The sequence below is a fragment of the Oculina patagonica genome, chromosome 4 (genome assembly GCF_052425735.1).
Source record: "Oculina patagonica isolate OP01 chromosome 4, crgOcupat, whole genome shotgun sequence".
NCBI classification, from domain to species: domain Eukaryota; kingdom Metazoa; phylum Cnidaria; class Anthozoa; order Scleractinia; family Oculinidae; genus Oculina; species Oculina patagonica.
Genome location: NC_135761.1, coordinates 36556112 through 36568191, shown reverse-complemented (window position 1 = coordinate 36568191; position 12080 = coordinate 36556112).

Sequence of the window (12080 nt, the reverse complement as noted above, 5' to 3'; positions counted from 1 at the left end):
AAATAATGAAGTCATCCAGTTGATAAAGGGTTGATAATTCCACCAGATACCGGTGGTTAATCAAGTAAATAACGGTCTTTTGTTCAGTTTTACTTATCAATTTGTAAGTAAATTGTATTCGTAACACTACATCCGGCAAGTTATATGAACTCTCGTGTTTTTCGTTTTTACGATTTTTTTGGCCGGATTTTACGCTGAAGTTTTGGGATTTCAATTTTATGCTTACTAAATACTGTAGGTGGAACATATACAGTGTATATATAAAAACACTTGTCCACACATATATACGCTTAAGGTCGGTTCCGGAAAACATGCTCAAAGACATTCATGTACGGAAAGGCAAGGATTGTATTGATCAGCTAGGTGCAAACGCTCGACGACTTTCTTTTTGTCGTAAGCAGGTTTAAATTTGTCTGAGTTTTCTGTTTTATTCGTTTCCACTATTAGAAACCTTCTTGCTTTTCTCAGAGTTTTGACCTCAAGTAAAACTTGTCTAAAACAAGTACACTTACCTAGCTGGTTGAGAAAATCCTTGTATCGGCCTTACTTTATCTTAAGCTTAAAAAATGGTTTTGTATTGTTAATCTTGGAAACTCGGAAATAGAGAATTCTAAAAAGAACAGTAAATTAAGGAAATAAGTATTGTAAGGAATTACCTTACTGATTATTTGAAAAACTAATTACTTTCCGTAAAAGGTGTTTTCAGCTGTGAGATTGGGAAATAAGAAGTTTGGCGGAAACAAACAACTTAATAGAACAAGGAACCATTCGCACTTTTGCAGTTCGAACTCACATATTGGTTAGTTTCACAGAAATCATTAAAAGCTAAGTCTGCTCGCTAGAGTTGACACCTTCAAGTTTCCTTGTTCGCAGCTGAACTACTTTTCGTTAAATCTTACATGATTCCTCAACAGTAAACTACAATCTTTTCCGTCAGAAACTTGATTGAGTTATTAGCTTTCGATATAGCGAGTTGTTTTTCTGCTTTGGAATCCAGTTCTTACGATATTTTCTACTTTGCAAAAGATTTCACGAACAAAGGAAACATTACACCATTTCGGTCAGTTCCTTTGCTCTCGAAAGATGGCACCTCTGGAAAAACCTTTTTTCGCATGTGAATAGCACTTAATCTTACGGAAATAGTAATAAAGTTTAGCGATTCCAATTAATAGAGCTACCTTGTAAGCTAGAATTCACTCTCAAATACTCTAAGACCCCAGCTTGTGACTCAAGATCACACGATAATAAACCTTGCAGAACCGAAGACTTTAGGCTTTTCCTTCTTCTAGAATCTGTCCTGCTACAATATATATACCCTGAGAAAGATATTGATCGTTTTCGCCGTCCACACTACACCACTTAGCCGGCGTTTTTAAATTTCGCCACTTTCGAGATCGTTTTCGCAAAGCTCCGTTTTCGGTGATCGAAAACGCTGTTTTAATGTGGACGGTTGGCCTTTCCGGAGGAAAAAAGAGGCGTTTTCAAATTTATCCGGATTAGTGTGGACGGGACCTAAGTTGTGATGAAAATAAGCCGAAAACTCTGCACTAAAAGAAATTCACAGCTAGACTATCAAACTTGAAAATACCAATCAAGATTGACACTGATTAAGTAAAACGTCTCTTTCGGTCCAACAACAGATGTCGAGGATTGCTGCACCGTCAAAATCAAAATTGTGACCCGTTTGTTGGGCGTGTTGGGCCAGTGTGGAATTTTTGTCAAGAGAAGCGACGGTCTTTAAGCTCACAACTGTTGCATTTGCTTTTGTAAACAATGCCTCTTGCGTTCTCTTTGCTTTGCTTATCTTCGGGTCTTTTGAAGAATGAGCCGACGGTCCAGAAGGGGTTTAAAAGCTACTTTGATGTTGGATTGGTTCAAAACTAGTGCTTTTTCCTGAAATGCCTCTAGTATAGGGGAACACGATTAAATTGTGTGTGAGGTCTTGATCTTTATTTGCCGGTCTGTGCCGTAGCCACTACTTTTAGGCAAACCGAGGCACATGCCTCAGTCATTTGCTGTTGTTGTTGTTGTTTTGAAGGGGAAAAGTAAATACCTAGGAAGAGTACATCAATCAAGGACATTGCCTCAGTCTGTTTTTTTCTGGCTAAGGCCCTGTGTGTATAGCGGTCGCGTGATCTGCTGGGTTGGCAGCTCTTGTGTCAAGTAGGCATTAGCGTTGAGGGTTGTGATCATATGCAGAAGTTCAGCGGCCATTTTTTTTTTATCAGTAGACAGGATAGAAGTGGCTCAGGGCCTGTTTATATGGAGGAGAGTTGTCCCTGGTAACAGGGTAACCCTCCATACCGAGCCACCCCGGGCGAGAGACCTTTTCATACGTTTCTTTATAAATAGCTGCGAACTGTTTATATGAGAAATTGCAAAGTTGGCTCGGGGGGCAGGGTGACCCTGGGTGGAGGGTCACTCGCTTTGAAGGTAGGGTGACCCTGGGGAGCGAGCCAACTTTTTTTCCATATAAACAGTTTGGTTATTTTTGCCTCGCCTACCAGGGACAAGTTGACACGTACGGAGAATGCGCAAATGCTGCAATCGGCCAAAACAACATCGAAGTCGGCAGTAAATTTGTCCAAAATGGTCTTTGTCGATGTTTCAGCGTTTCTGTTTTTAGAAAAAGCCGCCATAATAGATATTTCAAAATAACTCTCGCCAGTCTTTTGAACCGAGAGGGTCAAGCTTTGGCTCGGTCAACAGGGACAACTTTTTCATATAAACGCTCGGCAAAAGATAGCTCGGGGGAGAGGGTAGCCCTCCTACCAGGGACAACTCGCCTCCATATAAACAGGCCCTCAGTCGGGCAAGGTCGCAAGAAAGTCCGTTCACTCACAATTTCGAAAAAGCATGGCACTCCGCCAGAGAAGAACTCAACTAATAAACATGTCGAATTCTCTCGTGTTTATGGTAGCCTCAAGAATTTTAAGAATGTCAACAGAGCGCTAACTTTAACTTCTATTTTAACACGTTTTATGATTTTTTATCACTATTTTTCTATTATTTTACGTCCCTCTTTAGATTTAGCAAAAAAGTTTGAAAACTAAATTTTCTGCTCAGTCAGGTCTAATTAACGCATGCGAGTGAGATATTCGTAAAAGCTTTCATGTTGATGTCTTTAGTGTATTAAGGAACAAAGAATCAACAGGCGCTTAGGGTTTAACGTTTCTGTGTGTTAAGGTGGCCCGCGGGTATTTATGAGGCTGACAGTTCCCTTTTTTAAGCGCATTTTAAGACGGGAAAACGTGAAGCGATTGCTTAGATTTTTGAGAATCTGAAAGAAAATTTCTTAAATTATATAAAATGATACGTTTTACAGCGATCAAACGCGATTTGTTTAAGTTATGAGCAATTTTCGGGAGCCTTCGTTTTTAATAAAATGCGATTATTTTTAAAATGCCACGGTGAATTTTTTTGCAATTACCCCAAAACGCTGCCAAACAGTTGAAGTTTACTCACAACAACTTACAGGAAAATCCACTCCGTAGATTTCCTGAACGAGCGACATCTTTATTTTGCCTTTGAAAACTGTTGTGTTATGCGTTTGACATGACCGTCGCATAAATGTGACACTTATAATTACCCAGTACCAGTTTTGAGGCTGATGTCACCTTAATCTTGTGTGTTAAAGTTAAAAAGATCGTTTATTTATTTTTTTCTCAGCGCGCGAGCGGGCAAGATGAACCGAATCCTGCAATCTGATTGGTTCCGGGAGCGGGCGGAATTTTCCGATCTTGACCGCGGTCAACGGAACGGGATTCAGTTCCGCGCGAAATCAGCTTGCACTTTGCAGTGAGGCGAATGAACACATGAAAGTTTTGCTCTCCAAAATCGAAATGACTGTTCATCAACCGTTGTAAATTCGAAAGGACTAAAAAGCAGTGGAATTAAAGGCCTCAAAGTTCTTCAAAAGGCGAGTATTTATTTATTTCTCAACAAAATCGAGTTGTAGTTTTTCCGTTCGTAGTTTACCGTCGCGTTGTTTGTGCATTTTGCAATGATTTTCATGCCATTGCGGTAAACTTCACCGCGGTTTTTAGACTCTATCTATGAGTTAAATTGCTTTGTTTATCTGTCAAGTTTTGCTAAAACAGAACACTATTTGCCATCATTCAAGGAAATGAGATTCTTTGATTAAAAACGGACAATTTAATTATCACAATATTGTGCCGTACGTCGACACTACGCGCATTTCATTCAGTTTGGCACTGTTTATCAGAATAAAATTCTGCTGGGAAAAGTGCAGAGATTATTAATTTGTTAAATACAAGTGCAATCTCGAGCCCAGAGTCCATCTAGTCGGTCAGCGGTATGGGATGGACTCTGGGAAACTGGAATTGATCAGATCAATTTCAGGTCGATTTCAGGTAAAACCTTGTTCTTCCGGTTTTTATTGCGCATGCTCTAAGGTCTAAGCGGAAGTAAATTTCCCAGAACGGAAGTAAATCGAGAAAGTTGAACTATTTCTAACACAGTATCGACAGAACTGGTGTTTATCGAAGCAACAAAAGTAACAAAAACGTTCTGCAGTTAACAAAAGAGAGAGTTAACAAAAGAGCGTCTGGTGTTATGATTTCCGTTAGTCTCTTTCTTGAGCATACTGCTATATTGGTTTTAAATCAAAGATCTTGTTTGCCTTCCAGGATTCCGCCTGTGAAGACTGCGTGCGTGTGTCAGATGTTGTTTTGCAGAACACGGTGAAGAAATTTACATAATGCACAACGCACAGACAAGCTTTTGTTATATTGATAAAAATTTTTGTTTGGCGACTTTCGTATATTTCAGAGGCTTCTCGCTGACAGCGCATCTTTTCAGGATAGATTGCATGTTTTCTAGCAAATAATTTTTCCTCGTCGAATGGCGGTAATATTAATAAAGACGTTAAAGGCCACACCGGTCAACGCTATTCAAAAGGTGTAATTAGCATTTCGGCGACTCAGCTCGTGCACACTTTTCACGTGCACACAATTGTACAATTCTTTTTCTTCAGAAAAGCAACAACGCGTAATGTTCAAATTCTGTGTTATTAGTTATTATTTTGAATCGAGCGCTGTCTGCTATATTCAGTTTTTCAACCGAAACGGAGATTTGAATGAAAACAGTAGTTCTAGCGAGATTTGCAAGTCAACTATAAATTGAGTTTTCAATCGACCTTGTCCTTGGTGACGCCGTCGTTGCTGTTTTAAAACTCCGTTCAGAATTGACGTTTAAAGGAAATCCTTTTTTATTCATGGTATCTTTTACGTTCAATGAGAAGGGTAGAATTAGAAAATATTTCATTTGTTTAGCGGCATATCACGAGTTTTTTGGTGTTTTACAAAATTAAGGTGATACTTCTGTGCATTTGACCATGGAAAACAAAAACGTTTTCCAGGGTTTCCGGTTTGGTTTACTTCCGGGAAGATTTTCAGACTTCCGTGTTGATTTCTATTGTTCTGTGAGGACCAATAAAAGAAGAGAAATACATTTCAGTTTCCCAGAGTGTCTACCGGCTACCCTACCGCTGACCAACCGCTGACGGACCGCGGAGCCGGGAGACACTCTGGGCTCGAGATTGATACAAGTGTGAATAGCTTAAAATACTGCTTTCCAGTCAGAGTATTATTGAGTCAGAGAAATAGGCTTAACACCCTGCGAGCAAAGATTCTTTCAAGACTTTTCAAAACATTTATCGAGAATTGTACGGGAAGCCGACTGAAATCGATTTAAATGTATTAAGTTTTGCGGCATATTTGTGCTATATTTATGACTTCATTTGCTTTTCTTTATTCTCTGCAGTGTAAATTAAATATGCTGAACCTTTTTTGAGTACGGTTCATTTTAAGTGAAGCTATTTTATTCGGAATTAAATAGCAAACAGCATTCTTCACTCTTGCTCGTCGATCGTGTCGGACTCCAATCAAATCAAATCCGCGCGTATACAAACAAAGATTTTGCGACACATTTTTCCTTGGTTTCTTTTCCAAACAAATTAAAGTAGAAAACCTGGCTGGTACTGGGTTATTATAAGTATCACATTTGTGCGACGGTCAAGTCAGACGCATAAAACAACAGTTTATAAAGGCAAAATAAAGATGTCGCTCGTTCAGGAAATCTACGGAGTGGATTTTCCTGTAAGTTGTTGTGAGTAAACTTCAACTGTTTGGCAGCGTTTTGGGGTAATTACAGAAAAATTCACCGTGGCATTTTAAAGATAATCGCATTTTATTAAAAACGGAGGCTTCCGAAATTTGCTCATAACTTGAACAAATCGCATTTGATCGCCATAAAATTTATCATTTTATATAATTTAAGAATTTTTCTTTCAGATTCTTAAAAATCTAAGCAATCGCTTCACGTTTTCCCGTCTTAAAATGCGCTTAAAAAAGGGAACTGTCAGCCTCATAAATACCCGCGGGCCACCTTAATTCATCAGAGTTGCTCAGGTTGCAAAGTGTGATCATCTGCTAACAGAAGAAGGAATCATCTTTCAAGTAAATTAAAAGTTCTCTAACCGACAGGCGCTTATGGCTTAACGTTTCTTTGTGTTAATTCCTCAGAGTTGTTTAGATTGTAAAGCGCGATCATCTGCTGACAAAAAGGGGAAAAATATATTTCAGGTAAATAAAAAAACCCTTTTTTCTACCGAAATTATCATTCTGCCGTTTATACAACTAGACTTGGCAAAGCAAGCAGTGTTTTAACTCTTTTTCGCTGTCTAATAACTTTTTTGGGGGTAAAGCGCTCAGTCTTCTGGTTAATCCAGATTAGTGTCTGTTACTTCTCGTATTTAAATGGTCTGTTTTATGTTAAATAGTACGGTTATTCGTGTAGTTAGTAAAAAATCTAAGTGAAAAAGTAATCAAAACTAAATCTTCTGCTGAGTCTTATCTACATGTTGCATGCAAGTGAGACATTCATAAGAGTTTTCATGCTGATGTCTTTAGTGTATTAAAAACAAAGAATCAACAGGCGCTTAAGGCCTAACGTTTCTGTGTGTTAATTTATCAGAGTTGCACAGGTTGGAAAGTGCGATCATCTGCTAGGAGAAGAAAGAAAATCATCTTTCAGGTAATTTAAAAACCATTTCTTTTTCTCGCCGAAACTATCATTCTACCATTGACACAACTAGACTTGGGAAAGCAACATCTTAAACTTTTTTTTCTGTATCAATTAACTCCCTTTGGATAAAGCGCTCAGCCTTTGGGTTAATCCTGATCAGTGCCGTCTACTTTTTGTAGTAAAAATGACCCATTGATTGTAAATAGTCCAAGTATTTGGGTGGTGAATAAAAATTTTCAGTGCAAAAAGTATGTAAAACAAAATATTCCTGAAGTGTCGGGTCTACATGTCGCATGCGAGGAAAATATTCATAAGAGTTTTCATGCTGATGCCTTAAGTTTATAAAAAAAAACAGAGAACTGAGTAGTGCTTAGGGCTCAAAGTTTCTGTGCGTTAATTCAACAGAGTTGCTCAGGTTGGAAAGCGCGATCATCTAACAGAACAAAACCTTATTAAAACCCCTTTTTGCCAGAAGTATCATTCTGCCACTGAGACAACCAGATTCAGCAAAGCAACAGCTGTCTTATTTTTTTCTGTGTCAAATAACTTTTTTTGGGTAACGCTCTACAGTCTCCAGGTAAATCGAGATTATTTTCAGCTTTTTTGTATTAAAAAAGGTCGATTTTAGTAAATACACTGGTCATTCTGGTGGTTAATAAAAAATCTCAATGTAAAAGAGTAATCAAAACAAAATATCCTGCTAAGTCATCCCCCCATGCAAGAAGATATTCGTAAGAGTTTTCATGCTGATTTCTTTAGTGTTTTAAAAACAAAGAACGGACAGTTGCTTAGGGCTTAACGTGTGTGTGTTAATTCCTCAAAGTTGCTGAGATTGAAAAGCACGTTCATTTGCTAACAGAAGGAAAAAAGTATTATTTCAGGTAAATTAAAAACCCTTTTCTTTTCTTGCCGAAATTATCATTCTGGCATTCGCACAACTAGACTTGGCAAAGCAAGAAATATCTCATCTCGGTGTCTTATAACTTTTTGGGTGTAAAGCGCTCAGTCTTCAGGTTAATCCATATTAGTGCCAGTTACTTTTTATATTAAAATTGTATGTTTTTTTGTAAATAGTCTGGTTACACGGGTAGTTAGTAAAAAATCTAAGTGAAAAAGTAATCAAAACTAAATCTTCTGCTGAGTCTGGTCTACATGTCGCATGCGAGTGAGACATTCATAAGAGTTTTCATGCTGATGACTGAAGTTTATAAAAAAGGAACCGAGAAGTGCTTAGGGCTTAACGTTTCTGTGTGTTAATATATCAGAGTTGCTCAGGTTGGAAAGCGCGATCATCTTGTAACGGAAAAAACGTTATTAAAATCCGCTTTTTTTCTTGCCAGAAGTTTTATTCTGCCACTGAGGGAACTAGATTCGACAAAGGAACAGCTGCTTTGTTTTTTTTCCTGTATGAAATAACTTCTTTTGGGTAAAGCTCTCCTGTCTTCAAGTTAATCCAGATTAAGATCAGCTTTTTTGTATTAAAAGGTCTACTTTTTAGTGAATAGACTAGTTATTCTGGTGGTAAAATAGAAATCGCCGTGTAATAAAGTAATCAAAACAAAATGTCCTGCTAAGTCAGCTTTACGTGTCGCATGCAAGCAAGATATTCGTAAGAGTTTTCATGCTGATTTCTTTAGTGTATTAAAAACAAAGAACCGACAGGCGCTTAGCGCTTAACATTTCTGTGTGTTTATTCCTCAGAGTTGCCCAGGTTGAAAAGCGCGATCATCTGCAAACAGAAGAAAAAATATTTTGTGGTAAATTAAAAACCCCTTTTTTTCTTGCCGAAACTATCATTCTGCATTCGACACATCTAAACTTGGGAAAGTAACAAGTGCTTAAACGTTTTTTCTGTGTCAAATAACTTCCTTTGGGTAAAGCCCTCAGTCCTTGGGTTAACGCTGATCAGTACCGGTTACTCTTTGCATTAAAAATGGTCCATTCATTGTAAACGTTTTTTTATCGAAGCTTCACAAGGTTTTAACTCTTTCAAACAGTTATAACCATTTTATTTCTCCTCCAAATATCAATACGAATCATCCGCATATATTTTGAGAATAACATTATTGATCACCATAAGGAATTGCCTTAATATTATAACAAAATTCTCCCAACTGGTCCAGTGAAGATATACAAAGACCTGTAAGGAGAATCTGAATGCTTAAAGCATGGCACGTGCTGTTGTTACTTTATATAGAAAAAAAACCGTCCAGTATTTTATTTACTTTTGAAAATGAAAATAAAGACATCTTTTATGACTGTGTGACAACTGAGAAACTCTATCGCGTAATGAAAAGTCAAATAAAGACTACCGGAAAGTTCAAACACTGTGCTGGTTGATTAAATGACGTTTAATGCAAGCGGGACTAACGTTAAACGTGTGATTAATGAATCATGATTTTTGTCCATTAATGTAAGTGTTGTTCAGCGAAGATTTTTTAAAAGAAGACAAAAATGATAGTTACTACAGTTCTCATTCCAAATGCAAATTAAAAAAAGATGGAAACAAAAGAGCTGCAGTTAAAGTGAAATAAACTTTTACTTTTACTGGTCCAGTTTTTCTTAGTACAACAGGCATGACGACGTTCTAGTGGAGGGGGTGCTACTTAATTGTGATAAATGCCTCTACTGAAAGCTTAAAAACAAAACACCGATCGCTTGATTGCCAAACTGCAATGTTGGAAGTCAGGTAACGTTCCTACATTTGATTAGATATTATTATCAGAACATTTTAATGAATAATGACGAATATCAATGAATATCATTATCTCGGGCTTGGATGAAGTAAGGAGGAGCTTGGCTTGAATTGATATGGCTAAATTTTGAAAAACCTACGTGTAATATGGTTTAAATAAAATCATCTGGTTTTTTTTGAGCAGCGACTGAGAAACTCTATCACGTAATATATAGTCTGTAAGGCCCTGTAAGGTCGGTTGTTCATTTTTTTAATTAATAAATGTTTTGAAAAACGTTACCTTTATTTAACTACAGTTATTGTGTTTATATGGATAAAATTATGTTAAAATACCAAATATGACACTAAAATTTTTGCCTATGCCTTACTTTTTTATTTGTGCGGAAATGTTATGTTTGCAAATTCTCTGATGTTACATTTAGGAGACATATTCACTGCAAGCAAAGTTGTGAGTTTCCTGTTTGTGGTTAGCATTTCTTTAATTAATATATAGATGGCAATTACACGTTGAGACGTAAACGGTTTGAGTGTATCTGGAAAGAAGTGGTCTTTGATATTTTTTTTACAAGGTTGACCATGAAGTTATGTGCTTAATATCTAGCTTTTAAGCCCTAAAATATCTATAGCTTGACTACAAAACTTGGTTTTACGAATTTATATAATGAAAACAATGGTTTTGTAATTGAAAATGGAAAAAAGAAAGAATGAAATAATACACACCAATGTTCACAACTTGTTGATAGCACTTTAATTATATTTTGCTTATTACAACTGCAATACTCGTAGTCTTGGTCTCATAAGGTTTTCCAGGACAGAACGCCAAGAAAGAATTGCATGTAAAGAAATGTAAGACCCCGTCATGCTGTTTTGGTGGTCTACACGGATCAGGCATAAAAAATGGTATCTTTAAGGGGTGAAAAAAGTTTAAGCCAGCCCAGTTTGGTCTCGTTTAGGGGTTTAATATTCCAATTTTTCTTCGAGCATCCCCATCCCATTGAAATGGGAGTTCCCCCGGGCTAGACTAATATAGCAAACTCGACGGTCTGATCAACTGAAAACACTCCTGGTTTGGCTTAAACAGTGATTGGCAGAAAAACAGTAACCTTCAGATCCCTGCTCGATGAAAAGTCTCAAATGCGCAAACAACAGAATCTTATGCACTTTAAACTGTGCATTGTTTAGCGCATGATCTCAGATATTTTTATAATGACGTAATGTTCTGTGGTAACAGTGTTAGTTCAGTAGAAATGAAGAAATATATCTTCGAAGAAGAGGGCACCTTAATATATTTTTCGAATGCATAATATTTGTAACAGCCACGTTAAAACTCCATTTACTGCTTAAAAGAAAGTAACATGCCTCCATAAAATGAACTATCTATCAATATAAAAAAACACTAACAATTTCAGAGCCATCGAGGATACGAAAATGCCATCCAGGAAAATCGTGTGGGCTGTCATTCTTGTGATAGGTATGTGAAAGGACTCAACATGTTATTTAATTGTATATTAACAGGGGAATTTGTAGTTCATTGCATTAAGTAGTATGCAAGCTTTATCAACAGGAAAGGTAAATAAGGGATTTATTAAGTACTTTTCATAAGATGAAAGAACACAACTTATCTTATAATAGGAAATTAACGCTTCTGTTAATTAAGGAATTTGAAATTAACGCGAGTCGAAGGAAAAGTTACTTACCAATAAAGAAAATTAACGCGAAAGAGAAGGTAACATTTCAAAATGAAAGAAATTAACGCGACGTACACAAAGAAAAACACTTGTTGAGACAACAAGAACAAGTTTATTTCAACACTAGACGTGTAATCCGAGACGGAAACAATGTTCGTGATACTTTAGCCAAACGTATGGGTTAAGCGAAAGATCTGAGCGCTTCGAGCATTCTTCACAGTTTCAGTGATACCAGTAAATTTCCACCCTAATGAAATAATGCTTTTTCCTAGGAGATTAAAACGTCTGGACTGGGAAAAAATAATGGAAATTAAGGTCGTGAAAATTAATGCTTCACTTAATTAATGGCACGGAAATTAACGTTAACAAAAATTAACGCCACTTAAATTAAAGCAAATTTTTATTTCCTATAATAAGGTAATTTTTTAATACTTCTATTATTTCCTGCTTCTTATTTATCAGCTGCACTGATTGTTGAGTTGTCCCTTCAAGATACTGCAAAAAAAGACAAGAAAAGTAGGTTTTGAGATTAAAAACGAAATTATTGATATTAATGCATTCCCTCAAAACTATTTTTCAGAAAGCAAAGAACTGCAAACGCTTTGGGTTAATGAAAACCGTTTTTAAGGTTTATGCGGAGCACTTCAGCC